This window comes from Panulirus ornatus, chromosome 44, assembly GCF_036320965.1.
Source record: "Panulirus ornatus isolate Po-2019 chromosome 44, ASM3632096v1, whole genome shotgun sequence".
NCBI lineage: Eukaryota > Metazoa > Arthropoda > Malacostraca > Decapoda > Palinuridae > Panulirus > Panulirus ornatus.
The window spans coordinates 10,666,255-10,683,616 of NC_092267.1; the positions used below are offsets into that span (position 1 = coordinate 10,666,255).

The following is a 17,362-nucleotide window of genomic DNA, read 5'->3' on the forward strand; positions in this document are numbered from 1 at the left end:
CAGTGTTCAGCAGTGTCGTCTCAGCGTTATTCTAAAACATGCTTCAGTATATTATCTCTCCCTCGCTCAACTTTTCTGTCTGCCCCTCAGTTTCCTTGTCTCAGCGAATCTATCACTCATTCTCTCTCTCTCTCTAAACAGCAGCTCCAGACACCAGTAATTACTAAGGAGTTGGAGGTACGGTTGTTACATATGCAAATGAGTTCCACTGACACACTACAACGTTATCAAGAGATGGTGTTACCCAGGAGGGCCACACTGGGCCAGGCCAGGCGGCTCTGGCCCACCACGCTTCTTCGTCTTCACCATCAGACAGAGGTTCCCTACATTAATTCTTTGTGTACACATTAATATGCTGTGATAGTTTTTTTTTTTATTTTCTTTGCACCAGCTTACTGATGGAGTTATCGACTCTTCATGAAAGAAGTTATTTCAGATACCAAGAAACGAACAAGTTTGTGAAGAGAAACATTTTTACGCAAGTTTTACACAAGAGCAGCGCAAGTTGTACGAGGAGAGACCCTGTCTCCTTCTTTGTTTTGTTCGTCATTTTTCTGGATTATAAATCCTAGTCCAGCAGACCCATTCTTCGTTACGTCCATTGCCATTTATTTACAAACTTATTTATTCATTTTGTTATAATTTACTTTGTGTTATGGTCGATCATGTTTGTGTTTCAACATTTTGTTAACTGAAAATAAGCGGAAAATAATGTTCATACTCGACCTCTCATGACTACTGCTATGTCGTGTCAGGAGCGGTGGTCTGCTGTAACCCACTCGACTCCACCAGCGAAAATGTCGGTCACACGACAGTCGTTGCTCGCGTCGTCTTAATATATCGTCCACCATCGCCCTACACGATCGCTCCCGGACGTTTCTTACGAGTTACATATTAATTTCATAATCAAGTGTGCGACGTGTCAGACAAATAAATGTCTGACAAAATGACATATATTTTTGTTGTGATAAAAGCGGGAGGAACTGTGGACATGTGTTCACCGTCAGGTTAGGTTGATCAGTTTGACTATCTTAACCCGCAGTTTGTCTCAACCTCAAGATGGCGTCAGGTATGAGCTCTTCCTTAACGCCTCGAGACTTAGTGATACCAAAGTCTTATCACTTGTTCGAGTTCCAGATAAACCTACACAAAAGTACAACCGTTAGAACTGGTCCGTTGATTGTGATGCTCTGATGATCTACCTGACGCTGGTGTGTGACGCGGGGCGCAGCTACACCCCTCACCACCACCGGGACACATGGAGGTCATCCTCAGTGTCACTCCCTCCAACCCGTCAAGACCCCAGCACGACCCGCCGTCCAGTCACGGAGGCTGACGGTGAGGCAGTGAGTGGCGGTGATGCCTGCCGGTCGCCGCTGGTCACTGGTAACTACCGTTGTTAACGACCTAACCATCGGTACAACGAGCTGAACTGATGGTTCATCTGTCTCCACGTCTGCACTTAGCTCCAGTATATAAATGCTACACACGTCTCAAAACAAACTTTGAAAGACTACAAGAAACTTGCTAAATATAGAAGAATAATGATAACATCATAACTTACGCTGGATGTTTATATCATGTTGACAAGAACAAAATCTACTCCAAAAATATTTAGTTTAATAAAGTTCCAAAAACTTTAATAAAATTATAACTTCATATTTACGAAATGAATTTTTATATATTTGTTTATCTATATTTTGCTCACGTTTACACATTATTTACACAAGATGTTGAAAGTTTCTATAGAATCTGCAATATTTTTAGCGAGACACCTTCGTGTTGCAACACCATATATATAAATGCGTTTGAATGGTTACATTTCATATTTACAAATGTGATGTATATTATTGACGTTTTTAAGTGCAACGTTTGCTAACGCTAAGCATGAATGATGACCATTATGAGCTTAACTTCTACTTGTCGTCAGATAAGCCTTATCTATAGCTATCAACATCCATTCTCCTGTATATAGGTTTGGATAAAATGATCAAGGTAACTAAAGTACTACTAGCGACTGTTCTTAAATTCTTTTCAAAAGGTATTGGAGTGGTCAGGGTGTAACATCGAAAAGCTGTTTGAGCCAATTCAGTAGTACACACGAGCGATTCACGTCAGACCTGGGTATAGCATTATCATACGCCTCACACACATAATAAAGGTGAAATACGAGTGTACGTGGGTGTGTCACCTGCTGTGTGTGTTGTGGCCGAGTGTGTGTACACCACGTGAACAACAGCGGAGACGGGCGAGGTGTTGTTAAGGTGAGGCCGTTGTGAGCAGCGCGTCTGGTGGCTGGACGTGGACACAGTGAGGCCTGGTTGCCCCCAGACATTGTCAGAATGGGGACTGGTCGCCCCCTGAGAGCCGTGAACAGAGTTCTGGGCAGGTCGTCTCCTGAGAGACGTGGACAGAGTGGGGTTGATCGCCCCCCGAGAGACGTGGACAGAGCTGGGGCCGGTCACCCCCTGAGGTCCGTGCCATCCCCTGAGAGTGTACCCGGGCGGGCCGACACCCCCGTACACTGGCTGTGGCGAGTGCCACACAGCTGCTGTTTTTAGCTACCACCTCAGTGCTGCTCCTCACCATCTAACCCTAGGATGGGCGACTACATCGTCCGCCACGACCATCCAAATGTATAAGATACAACATCAAAACCTCATCTAACCTGTGATACGTTACTGGTGTGTTTTCCTCACGGCAGGTCACCTACGACAGCACGGACGTAGGACTATCTTAACGTGAGCGGGGCTGTTCTGTGAATGTTATGCCACCAGTTGTACAGAATGTTGACTGTGCTGGGAAAAACTGCGCCCCACAATATTTACCACGCGGTAGATTATCTTCCTCACGTGGCAGACTATCTTCCACACGTGGTAGACTATCTTACCCACGTGGTACACTAGCTTACCCACGTGGTAGACTATCTTATCCCCGTGGTAGACTATTTTGTCCATGTAGTTGACTATCTTCACCACATTGTAAATTAATTTATCCACGTGATAGACTATTTTCGTCACGTGGTAGGCTAACCTCCCCACGTGGTAGATCATCCTCCCCGAGTCCTAGACTATCCTCACCACGTGGTAGGATTACTCCCCCACGGCGTGAATTATTGACATCACTTGGTAGACTATTTTCCCCGCGTAATGATAGACTATCTTCACTACGTGGTAGATCATCTTCACCACGTGCTAGATCATCTTCACCACGTGGTAGATCATCTTCACCACGTGGTAGATCATCTTCACCACGTGGTAGATCATCTTCACCACGTAGTAGACTGTCTCTATCATGCGGTAGACTCTCTTCATTTCATGATAGACTACGACCTGGATGGGGGACATCTTGTCTTCAAGATATGAACGACCAAGAAAGGTAGCACCAGACCCCGAGTACTTCACCACGTCTCACACAGTCCACGTCTGCCACATACATCTCGTGTACTTATCATCAACACCAAGATCACTTACACTTATGGATCGTCGTCTTTGTTACTCGATACTTATGATCCAACATCTTGGGTGAGGCTGGCGAAAGAAAATACCACAAGTTTACTTAAACCTGCCAACTTTGTTCCATGTTTCCCTCCGGCTGTGACCTGGGAACTCTGCCAACCTGTTTTTGTTGTCAGGTGCTTAGTAATGGCTGACGCTGAAGTGTCCAGCTTGCTGACACCACCCTGGCCTGCCAGTGTCCAGCTTGCTGACACCATCCTGACCTGCCAGTGTCCAGCTTGCTGACACCATCCTGACCTACCAGTGTCCAGCTTGCTGACACCACCCTGACCTGCCAGTGTCCAGCTTGCTGACACCATCCTGACCTGCCAGTGTCCAGCTTGCTGACACCATCCTGACCTGCCAGCGGTCTGTTCCATCATCACACCGCAGCTCCCCAGGAGTCAGCACATACCGCTGACTGACACACTTCATATTTCTTCCTCGCAAAAATAAAAGTTCATAATACCTGTTACATGATACTGAAATATGCTACAGTATGCTGAGGGGTAAAGTAAGGATGCTATAGTATGCTGAGAGAGGAAGTGAGGATGTTGTAGTATGCTGAGAGAGGAAGTGAGGATGCTGTAGTATGCTGAGAGAGGAAGTGCGGATGCTGTAGTATGCCCTGGGCGCCGGTATGATGCAATGTGAAGCTCATGCTGTAAGGAGAGATGTTCAAGGCTCGGAGCCTCAGCTCAGAGGACAGATCTGGAGGAGCCACAGTCTGGCTGGCTGACTGTCTGGTTGGCTGGCTGGCTGACTGCCTGGTTGACTGCCTGGTTGACTGGCTGGCTGACTGGCTGGTTGACTGGCTGGCTGGCTGGCTGACTGGCTGGTTGACCGGCTGGTTGACTGTCTGGCTGACTGCCTGGTTGGCTGGCTGGTTGGCTGGCTGGTTGACTGGCTGGTTGACTGGCTGACTGACTGCCTGGTTGACTGGCTGGTTGACTGGCTGGTTGACTGGCTGGCTGACTGGCTGCCTGGTTGGCTGGCTGGTTGACTGGCTGTCTCTAGCTACAGGGTGGGTATCATGATGGTGACCACTTCTTCTGATGTATGATACATATCTATATTTCAGCATCTGATGTGACCTGGGGACATGTGCCTATGTATATTTACTCCTATGTGTGTGTGTGTGTGTGTGTGTGTGTGTGTGTGTGTGTGTGTGTGTGTTACAACACTTAGCAACACGACCTGGTAGCCTCTGACTTGACTGGGTAATGGAATTAAACCTCAAACACAAAAAAAAACTACACAAAGGAACCTCAAGCAACACAATATAGGCATGAATAACACAACAGAAACACAAACAACACAAAAGAAACCCAAACAGGCCAAAATGACCAGAAGCAACACAGAAAACGAAGAGAGACCTAGAACACGAGAAACACATCGGCAACACTGAAGAAACACACCACACGAGCAACAGCAAAACTGTCTTCCTGCAACACTTGAGGAGGTGACCAGTGGGGACGGCAGTGGAGTCATGCCCCCAGCTCTTGTGGCCAAGAACAACAGACGAGTGTATCTGTGTGTTCCTGGGTGTACCTGTGTGTTCCTGTGTGGACCTGTGGGTCCCTGTGTGTACCTGGGTGTACCTAGTTAAACCCAGTTGTACCTGGCTGTACCCTCAGCAAACAGGACATATATAAACAAGGCAAATAACAAAGAGTCACTTCTAGCCTCAGTAAACCACTACATTGTCAGCGATTCACTTTACAAAAAAAAGTCTTTCGCAATCTTAAGAGAGATTGACGTCACTACCCTCTTAACTGTCCCATAATATGTTGTACCCACGACAGCTGTACCAGGCCCATGTTGACTGTACCAAGTACAGAGGAACGTATGGGTAATACGTGAGGTATATTTCTGTGGTTTCGTTTCATTTTTGGTAGTTAGCGAAGCGCATACTCGCATACTGCTAGACTCATACTTGATAATACTAAGACATCTACAGCACACACACTAGTCCTTATCTGTATTCAGACTGACTACCATGGCAGACACACTAGTCCTCACACTCACTCATACTCTCCTGCACATTGTCTGCGTCAGACTCATAATGAGACTTGTTCAGAACTTGATAATACCTCACACAAATCTATCTCGAAGCGTCGCCAGCACACACACTACCGCACCCTCTCCCGCGCTCTTTCTCCCTGAGCCTTGGACTTCAGTTACCCCAGAAGGGGCGATGGCCGTCCCCTCACTGTCCAAGTCTCGGGGTCTCTGACTCTCCATTTGACAGATTTAAATCCCCCAAAACCTTGAGGGGATGGTGGGGGGGGATACCATTCATCAGCCCCTCACATTGTCTTCTCTACCAGAGTCCCTCCACCTCCCGTCCCCTGAGTGTGGGGTGGGATATGATATTTTCATCAATACTTTTCTGCGTATTGACGTCTTCTGGACCCCGCTCAGCGTCCCAACCATCTACGCAGTTGACCCGGGGGACGTGCGTCACGCAGGGAACACCCAGAACACAAGGTGTGACGCAAGGTACAGCATCCTGGCTGTGCTGCCCAGAACCCCTCCCCGCTGGTTGGGCAGCGTCCTTCTCTCCCGGTGTGTACACCTGCCCACAACACCTCCCTCCCTGCCCACAACACCTCCCTCCCTCCATATAAGCGAGACTAATCTGCTCAGCTCACCAGGGACACAACCTCGTCATCAACTACACAAAACTGTGTCATTAACATAAATAGAGGGGGCGTCGTCCCTGCTACATACACGAGTGTAATCATTTCTGTCACCCTGGCTAGTGAGATGACATACACTCCTCATTATGAGGGCAGACGACTTCGTCTTGACTCAGCCGTGAGATGAGACAATACCAAAAATATGAATATTAATGACTGTAATATTCTCATGACGCTCGTGTGTGTGTGAGTATTACTAGACCTGTGGCAGGCTGAGTGGTGGGTACCAGGGGGATGTGAACACGATTTATTTTATTAATATACACTTGTCTGAAGCTCCTAAGCAGGACTGATGTATGGTATATATGAACAACCCCTCCCTTCCTCTCTCTCTCTCTCTCTCTCTCTCTCTCTCTCTCTCTCTCTCTCTCTCTCTCTCTCTCACCGTTGCTTCAGAATCAAATGTCTTCGAGATATATCCAAGCATCTCATACATCTTTTAGTACACATATGTAGTATCTACCTATAACGCACCTAGCGATATTACTTATATAGAAAATTCACCAAGCAATATTACCTATACGATATACACCTTGTTATATTGTTAATACAACACACCTAGTTATACTAGTTAGATGAAATATACCTAGTTTTATCATGAACATGAAATAAACTTTTCTATAACACTTCTGGATGAAATACAGTTGTGTGTATGACTTTGGGAACCCACGTATGAGAAACCTACAGCAATAACACCCATGTATGCAACACCGGGATATGTTGACACCCAGGTCTACAACACCAAGCTGTGATAACACCCATGCATATAACACCGTGCTATCATAACAACTATAAATACATAACCAGGATATGATAACATCCACGTATAAAATATAGCCATGACAACACCCTGGTATGAAACAACAGGCTATGATAACAACCAAGTTATATAACACTGGACTATGATAAATGTGTATACTACCTACAGCAAATCTCAGTCAATGACACAGCCTCCCAGCGCTCTGATAAAAACATGTCAGCTATGTTAAGATTCCTTAATATGTGTGTGTGTGTGTGTGTGTGTGTGTGTGTGTGTCCCGTTCACTAGCAAGGAGACTCACATGCTCTACTGAGGAGTACCAGGTCCAATGTGATGAAAGAATTGACGTTGCATTTCAGATGATATACAACAACAACAAAAACAACAACAACAACAAATAGAGTTCGCCATAAGGGGGTCAGTATGAAATTCCAGCGGACAAAATTCTGACAAAATGAACGAAATATTGTATTTCTGGTGATAATTGTGTGAATATCAGTCGATAATTGATAATTACATTAGTAATGATACTACTGCTACTATTACTAAGCCAATGAAGGGTAATGGCAGGATGTGATGGTTTGACCTTCAACCTGACCGTTCAGGGTCATGTCAAAGGCCAGAAGTCATCATAACCAAGGGTCACAAGGGTCGTGCTCCAGGGGTCAATATTGGTGGCATCTCATAATCTAATAAAAAAAAGACACTTAACTGCTAGTTAGACATTACTAAGCCTGTAACACAGGTCCCATTTATTGCATGAGACATGAAATATCTGAACTATAAACATGATATTTGGTAATTCTATTCTTGAGAATTTCTTTATGAGAGAATCGGTCATATAAGATTTCTATGACGTCTGGTTATCTTGCCCGTTGATGACATCCATCGTGAGTTCTAGTGGGGTAAGCACATCATCTCCAGATACAACAGTGACCTTAACCCTTGACCTTACAACCAACAGTGACCTACCTTGTCCCAGGGGACAAGTGCATGTTGATCTTCACTGAGACCATCCTGCAGAGCTAAAGTTATTGAAGTATCATTATCATCTACAAACATGGCTACGACCTTAACCTTTGACTTTTCGAATTCAAAGTCAATAAGACTTTCTGTTTCCTTCTAACGTATCTTCCTACAAGACTGTGATGAAATACAACCATGGGTGTTGTAGTTATCTTGCGTACTGTGGACGGACAGACGAAAAAACAGGAGGACGGGGAAGAGCAGACAGACAGACGGATGGATGGACGGCCGTACAGGTGATTGATTTAGAGGCTCCTGAAAACATGAATTTGCGGGTTCTAATAACAGTTTGTACACAGGGTCTCTGACCTCTGACCCAAGATGTATATCTTGTTTGTCCTGTGTTGCTGAATGCCTCACACTCGACCCCCTGTTGAGGGTCGATCGAGTGAATCCCCCTCTCCCCCACCTCTCTCTACTCCCGTGAGATAAACATCTAACTTGGGTTTGGGTCGATCTAGTTAATGATCCTTCCCCTAGCTAGATCGACAGCCAACTTAAGTCACCAGTCTTATCCCGGAGGAAACTTAAGTTCGTGACGTAAGACGTGGCACAATAGACGGTATTTTGGCTCCACCTCTGAACACGAGCCGAGCTCCGATCACATGAGTAATCTCGTCGCGTTTGATCGCAGTCCAACACACGTTTCAGTGGAGTTACTCATCGTGAATCGAGTTTCGAGACGTCGCGACTCATTTACCCACGTCGGCTTAATGAGACGTGAGGAAGACGCTGACTATGAATCTATGAATAATCTTTTTACTGGTAGGCAAAGTCAGTGTAGACTGAAGCTCACTGGTGTCACTTTACTCATAAGAGGTTGATAAATAAACTGTTGCCGTTAGATTTTCACCATCATCTCATGTGAACATTGTCTCGAAGTGACAGTTGTGATGGGCTTCGGGGACGCTGGGGTGTAAGCGCTTATATCAGGGAACTGTTCGAAGACTTGACCTCTTGGGCAGGATTGGACAACCCATGACCAGGATGGTATGGCCTTTAATAAAGACGGTACGACCCTTAAGTAGGATGGTACGACCTTTAAGCAGGATGATCCCACCCTTAATCAGGATGGTACGACCCTTGAGTAGGATGGTACGACCCTTGAGTCGGATGGTACGACCATTGAGCATAACATTAAGGGACTCTTCCAGAACTAGTCAAACACTAAACCATTATAGCGAAGGGTCGTATATTAGTGCTCAAGGATACTAGTATCTTCGTGATCAAGGGTCGTTCTGTCGTGGTGAGGGAGTTGGACACCTTACATGAACCATTTCATGGAACGGTGGGAAAATTACGCGGGTTGCTAGATGTGGTATGTAAATAAGTACATATTGGGCGTCAGCTGAGGCGATTATCTCCCATGGTTTACGAGAGAACATAGCCATTATGTTACCCGTTAAACGAGACCACAGCCAACAGTTATTTTCTTACTTCTCTGTCCACTCCATCAATTTCATGTTTATTGATTTCCTTTTCTTTTTTTGTGTGTGTATATACAACAGGGCCGGCACAGTAGCCAGCCAAGCAGCAAGCCAGCCAACCAACAGGCAGCTAGCCAGCCATTAGACAACCAGCCTATGAGCCAACTTGCCACCCAGCCAGCCAGTCAGCCAACTTGCTAGCCAGTCAGTCAGCCAACTTGCCAGCCAGCCAGTCAGCCAACTTGCCACCCAGCCAGCCAGTCAGCCAACTTGCCACCCAGCCAGCCAGTCAGCCAACTTGCTAGCCAGTTAGCCAACTTGCCAGCCAGCCAGCCAGCCAAGAAGTCACCTAGCCACCCAGTCAGTCAGCCATCCACTAGACAACCAGACAGTCAAACAGCGGCCAGCCAGACAGACAGCCAACCAACAGTCAGCCAGCCACCAGCAGCCAGCGCCAGCGGTGGATGCCAGGTGTCTCAGGCAGTGACCAGAGCCACAACTCGTCACAGTTAATACTGGGCAGAGTGGACCCGCGTCCGGCCGCCTCCCTCGTTGGTGTCACACTCGCCATCACTTATATCACAAAAACTGGAAGACTTATGGGCCAGAGGCCAGCACTGAGGCCTCCTTACTGACGCTCACTGATCCGTAACTTGCCCAGTGTCAGCTGGGAATCAGCAGTGGCCACTGCGGCCGAGTGTATGCAGGAAGTCGGCAGTCCATGTAGCTGAATGTCAGCAGCTACTACAGTACCGGGAGGTGGACGTGCGGAGAATGGAACGCCTGAGGACAGTGTGTGGTGGGAGGAAGGTTGGTCACGTATGGCAAGACTGAGGAAGAGGTGCGTAGTGAGTACACACACACACACACACACACACACACACACACATGCATCTATATCGGTGTGTGTGTGTGTGTGTTCATCTACATATGATCACTATGTGTAGTCACCGGATCAGATCGCAGAAACATCAAGTTGTATCAATATAACAGAGAGAACAATATTAATTAGATATACAGAGAACAATATTGATATGACATACAGAGAACAATATCAAAATAACATGCAGAGAACAATATTGATATAACACATAGAGAACATCACTGATATAACACAGTGAATGCTATCGGTATAGCACAGAAGACAATAACAATATAAAGCACAGGCAACAATATCAATATAACATTCAGAGAACAACATCAGTATAATATATGGAGAACAATATGAATATAATATAAGGAGAACTTTATCAATATAAGAGAACAATATTGATATAACATATGGAGAACAATATCGATATAACATGGAGAACAATTTTAATATAACATGGAGAACAATATTGATATACGATATGGAGAACAATATCAATATAAGAACAATATTGATATAACATAAGGAGAGCAATATTAATATAACATATGGAGAACAATATTGATATAACATATGGAGAACAATATTAATATAACATATGGAGAACAATATTAATATAACATATGGAGAACAATAAAGGTTCCAGTTCCAGGCCATTTCCAGATGGGTTACCTTCCCCCGCCCCCCCTCCCGGCGCCCCACCATCAAAGCTTTCAAATTAATTTCGCAAAACAAAAATATTGTATTTTTCCGTACGAGTTCAGAATAAAATTGTGGGATATGCGATTGCTTCCGCGAGAGTGGACTTGCGCTATGTTGTGATGCTGCCACTGTCGGGGTCCTCCTCTGGTGCTGTGTTGGCGCTATGTTGTGATGGCGCTGCTGACGGGGGCTCCGCTGGGGCTATGTTGTCGCTATGTTGCAAATTGAATGAACTGGGGCACAGGGAGAAGTTAAAGGATATAAATACAACCCATCCTGGAAGACAGAAGGGTAAGGGGAAGCTTGATCACACACCTCGGGTTTGTAAACTACAGTGACGTTGTGGACAGTGAACATTACACTGGAAGCGGCAGACACACAGTGACCAGGGTAACGACAGCAAACTGACGCACAATAGTGTTACAAAAGAAGGAAGGAACATTACCATGGCAGTCGTGTTGTGAACGTTACAAGCTCAGTAGACGAGGTTGTGAACACAGAGTGTATGGAAGTTGGACAAGTCGTTGGACCATAAGGAAAGTTTAGCAGATGGGGTCCCGTGAGTGGATAACTAACCCCCTCCCCCCCATATTATGAATACGTTATTGCACACACACACACACACACACACACACACACACAAACATGCACAAATCGCATGTTTACCAAATGGCGTCCTAGCTACGTCTCTTCGTTTTATATCAACTGAATGCTATATTTCTCTCTAGTGTTTCCTCTGATGATGAGATTATTACACGAAAGTGCATTTGGGAACTTATCAGTTTCATTTTCCCGGTGGACTCATAGGAATATATATATATATATATATATATATATATATATATATATATATATATATATATATATATATATATATATATATATATTTTTTTTTTTTTGCTTTGTCGCTGTCTCCCGCGTTTGCGAGGTAGCGCAAGGAAACAGACGAAAGAAATGGCCCAACCCACCCCCATACACATGTATATACATACGTCCACACACGCAAATACACATACCTACACAGCTTTCCATGGTTTACCCCAGACGCTTCACATGCCTTGATTCAATCCACTGACAGCACGTCAACCCCGGTATACCACATCGCTCCAATTCACTCTATTCCTTGCCCTTCTTTCACCCTCCTGCATGTTCAGGCCCCGATCACACAAAATCTTTTTCACTCCATCTTTCCACCTCCAATTTGGTCTCCCTCTTCTCCTCGTTCCCTCCACCTCCGACACATATATTCTCTTGGTCAATCTTTCCTCACTCATTCTCTCCATGTGCCCGAACCATTTCAAAACACCCTCTTCTGCTCTCTCAACCACGCTCTTTTTATTTCCACACATCTCTCTTACCCTTACGTTACTTACTCGATCAAACCACCTCACACCACACATTGTCCTCAAACATCTCATTTCCAGCACATCTATCCTCCTGCGCACAACTCTATCCATAGCCCACGCCTCGCAACCATACAACATTGTTGGAACCACTATTCCTTCAAACATACCCATTTTTGCTTTCCGAGATAATGTTCTCGACTTCCACACATTCTTCAAGGCTCCCAGAATTTTCGCCCCCTCCCCCACCCTATGATCCACTTCCGCTTCCATGGTTCCATCCGCTGCCAGATCCACTCCCAGATATCTAAAACACTTCACTTCCTCCAGTTTTTCTCCATTCAAACTCACCTCCCAATTGACTTGACCCTCAACCCTACTGTACCTAATAACCTTGCTCTTATTCACATTTACTCTTAACTTTCTTCTTTCGCACACTTTACCAAACTCAGTCACTAGCTTCTGCAGTTTCTCACATGAATCAGCCACCAGCGCTGTATCATCAGCGAATCCCCAGGATTCCTTTTACAGAACTCCTGCACCTTCAAAGCTGCACTCCGCACACAAGCAGGGTAACGATGGATTCTATGGAATGAGATGTTCTCGACTAGATTGTACTCTTTTCCGTTCACGAAGGACGACACAGCCTTGCCGAAGGTGACTTCTTACTCGCTTCTCCCTGGTGTCTGACTCCGAGGTTCCTCGCCAGTTCCTCCCTCACTGTGGGCGTCGGGGAGGGAATTCTCTCTCTCTCTCTCTCTCTCTCTCTCTCTCTCTCTCTCTCTCTCTCTCTCTCTCTCTCTCTCGTCAACAGTGGCTTCCCTCAGGGTGTTGTCCTATCGCCTCCCTCTTCCGTTCCCTGTGTAAACCATCCTTCCTGGGCACCCAACCTCGCATCAGGCGGGGGAGGGCCACGCTCGCCAGGCAGTACATTCCAAAAATTTGTTTTTGGCTTTGAAGACGTGTAGTGTACGTCATGGAGCCAGCGAGGAAGTTTTACTGTACAGTAGGTCATTTGTGAAGCAAAGTGGACGAGTTCAGCAGGAGAGTGAGAGAGTTCTAATATACGGTGAGCGAGTTCTAATCTACAGCAAAGTACGGATGTACAGCCGGTTCTTCACACAACCGTCTCCTACATACTCGTCATTACATAATGTATCATGAATGAGATTCTTCATTTTAACACTCGAACATATACAATGAAGGCGCTATGATAAGTTTGGTCGGTCATCTGGATCTATAGCCAATCCTCTGCCTGGATCATGAAGGTCGTCACCATATAATCAACATGCGATTAATTGTGACCGTCTTCTGCAGGGGGCAAGATAATTCTAAGACGACACGGACGTCGTCACTCTATGTAGGATCCAAGAACAAGCTTTATCCACCGAGGTAATGTTGTGGTTGTGGTCTGGTGATGCGGTGTTTATATACAGCAAAGATTATGACATGTTGACACCTGCAGATGGTGACCATAACGATGATTCTAAGCTGACGATTATAATGATCCTAACTTACTCATAGTGATGATTCTAACCTGACGATTATAATGATCCTAACTTACTCATAGTGATGATTCTAAGCTGACGACCATAACGATAAATATAAACTTCTGTCCAAGTAGTGACAACAATAATCCTGAGCTGCTGACCATCTTGATCATGTGGAGCTGTTCCTCCTGATCATGTGGAGCTGTTCCTCCTGATCATGTGGAGCTGTTCCCCCTGATCATGTGGAGCTGTTCCTTCTGACCACCTGAGTGATCAGAGCTCCTCTGTCCTGATGTGATATGGTTGTGTGTGGCACCTCATCACCACCACTACACTTTTGGAGACAACCCACAAAATACAAGAAAACCTTTGAAATAGTCGATTACCTTACCTTACCTAAGGTGAGGGAAGGATTACCTTATTTAAGATGAGGGAAGGATTACCTTGCCTTATTTAAGGTGAGGGAAGGATTACCTTACCTTACCTAAGGTGAGGGAAGGATTACCTTATTTAAGATGAGGGAAGGATTACCTTACCTTACTTAAGGTGAGGGAAGGATTACCTTACCTTACTTAAGGTGAGGGAAGGATTACCTTACCTTTTTTAAGGTGAGGGAAGGATTACCTTACATTTTTTAAGGTGAAGGAAGGATTACCTTACCTTATATAAGGTAAGGGAAGGATTACCTTACCTTATTTAAGGTAGGGTGCAAATAATTTTTAGGTACCTGTCGGTTGTTCTTGTTGTACGTTCGTCCATGAATACAGGTTGTCTTAATCATGTAATACTAACAATAATAATGATGATAATAATAATAATAATGATAGTAATGATAATGATAATGATGATAATGATGAAAATAATGATAATAACGTATGTTCTCAGATTACCATATATCAAGAAAAAATAATACACCTCCTGTATTATCATTATGATGAATGGCGGAGATATTGTCATAATTTGGGTGACTAATTAATGACGAATTATCAGAATTTATGATGGAACTAGACACAGTAGTTCTAATTACTGAACAATGTGATTAATCTCCATCACGACAGGACGACCTTTGAACACGACGATACGACCCTTGGTCATGACGGAACGACCTGTGGGTATGATGGCTTGCTTTTGACCTGAACCCAAGGGCAGAGGTCACACCCTCCTGCTCTGGGGCTATGTCCCTGCAGTGAACGTGAGGGCTGTGGTGAATGGGTGTCTGATCCCGGCATGTATACAGACCAGCGACCAACGAGCGTGGTCGACCTTATTAATCTCAACACATGTCACTCATTTGCATATACCAGTTTCCTCACAAAGCAAGAACTCTCTGTCTGTCTGTCTGTCTGTCTGTATCTCTCTCTCTCTCTCTCTCTCGCACACACACAGACACACACACACTCTTATTTACCTTATCCAGTTGCCACTCATTATCATATACCATTATCCTTACATAGTAAGAAAGCTCTTTCCTACACACACACACACACACACACACACACACACACACACACACACACACACACATATTCATTAGGTTTGTAAATCGTGTTTTCCGATGTGACGCCAGGGTGCATTGTTGACATTGTCTCACACTCATTATCATACGATTAGGCAACAGAATCGTAGTGTGGTGAGTGTGTCGGTCAGTAGTGTGGTGAGTGTGTGGTGAGTGTGTCGGTCTGTGGTGTGGTGAGTGTGTGGTGAGTGTGTCGGTCTGTGGTGTGTTGAGTGTGTGGTGAGTGTGTCGGTCTGTGGTGTGGTGAGTGTGTCGGTCAGTAGTGTGGTGAGTGTGTGGTGAGTGTGTCGGTCTGTGGTGTGGTGAGTGTGTCGGTCTGTGGTGTGGTGAGTGTGTGGTGAGTGTGTCGGTCTGTGGTGTGGTGTACGTATGTGGTGAGTGTGTCCGTGTCTGGTGTGACCCCACAGGCTACCGTCCAAGGTTTCCCCGTCATCACAACAGTGTTCCACTTGAGAAACACACCAGCCACATCCAGTACTCTCCCACCAGGGGTTCCAGCCACATCCAGTACTCTCCCACCAGGGGTTCCAGCCACATCCAGTACTCTCCCACCAGGGGTTCCAGCCACATCCAGTACTCTCCCACCAGGGGTTCCAGCCACATCCAGTACTCTCCCACCAGGGGTTCCAGCCACATCCAGTACTCTCCCACCAGGGGTTCCAGCCACATCCAGTACTCTCCCACCAGGGGTTCCAGCCACATCCAGTACTCTCCCACCAGGGGTTCCAGCCACATCCAGTACTCTCCCACCAGGGGTTCCAGCCACATCCAGTACTCTCCCACCAGGGGTTCCAGCCACATCCAGTACTCTCCCACCAGGGGTTCCAGCCACATCCAGTACTCACCCACCAGGGTTCCAGCCACATCCAGTACTCTCCCACCAGAGTTCCAGCCACATTCCCTCACATTCCTCACATAAAAGAGTCATCCTCCCCCATGTTCAACGCCCAGTCAGTAATGAACAAAAACTTCCAGAGTAGTCTAACAGTTTGCTGGATCATTCAGTAGAAGTTCTCGTATCGCGTAAGCAGGTCTCCTGAGAACACTTGTTAATTTAGTCCAGAAAATTTCATGAACTCAGTATTGTTGAACAGTGTATGGTTCAACTATCTACTGTTGAACAGTGTATGATTCAACTATCTACTGTTGAACAGTGTATGGGTAAACTTTCATTCTAATAGGATTGAAATAGTTCAATAAACGAGCCGATAAATGTAAAACAATTCAATTAATGAGTAGATGAAGTGCATCAAAGGTCAGCTGACGAGTGGCTGAAATATGAAACAGGTTGATAAACGAATGGGTCAAGTGTAAAACAGTTCAATTAACGAATAGATAATGTGTAAAACAGTTCATTGAACGAGTCGTTAAAGTGTAAAAAGTTCAGGTGAAAAAACTGGCTTAAGTTGAGCAAGTTGTGTAAAGGAAGTGTGGTAAGTGGACACATGCCTCAGCCAGCCAGCAGACACTAACGAACCTTCTGGGGTCAAGTGAGGTCAGACGGCATGACCTGTGCTCGAGTATATTCTCCTGAACCACCTTCCACCTCCCTCTGGAACCACAACACGAATTACGAAGGTAAGACAATTATCGAAACGACTTGACAGTGTTCGCGATGACACGTCAGCTGACCCACACAGACATACACATACAAACACACACACACATACACACACACACACACACACACACACACACACACACTCATTGATGTCTGAACAACTGGACAGATGATATTAAGATTTTGTTGAGTGAGGTGATGTTGTGAGGTGATGTTGTGAGATGGTGTTGTGAGGTGGTGGTGTGAGGTGGTGGTGTGAGGTGATGGTGTGAGGTGGTGTGAGGTGTTGTTGTGAGGTGGTGTTGTGAGGTGTTGTTGTGAGGTGGTGGTGTGAGGTGGTGGTGTGAGGTGGTGGTGTGAGGTGGTGGTGTGAGGTGGTGGTGTGAGGTGGTGGTGTGAGGTGGTGGTGCAACACACATTATGATCAACACACACACACATGGTAAGAGGCGCCCGACGCCGTAGTT

The 17,362-nt window shown here is 45.6% G+C and overlaps 1 protein-coding gene across 1 annotated transcript in view; it reads right to left on the minus strand.

Moving 5' to 3' along the window:
• The window catches only part of LOC139762729 (uncharacterized), a 97,959-nt gene that overhangs the window by 72,766 nt on the left and 7,831 nt on the right, over window positions 1–17,362 (minus strand). The gene's annotated exons all lie outside the window — the stretch shown is intronic.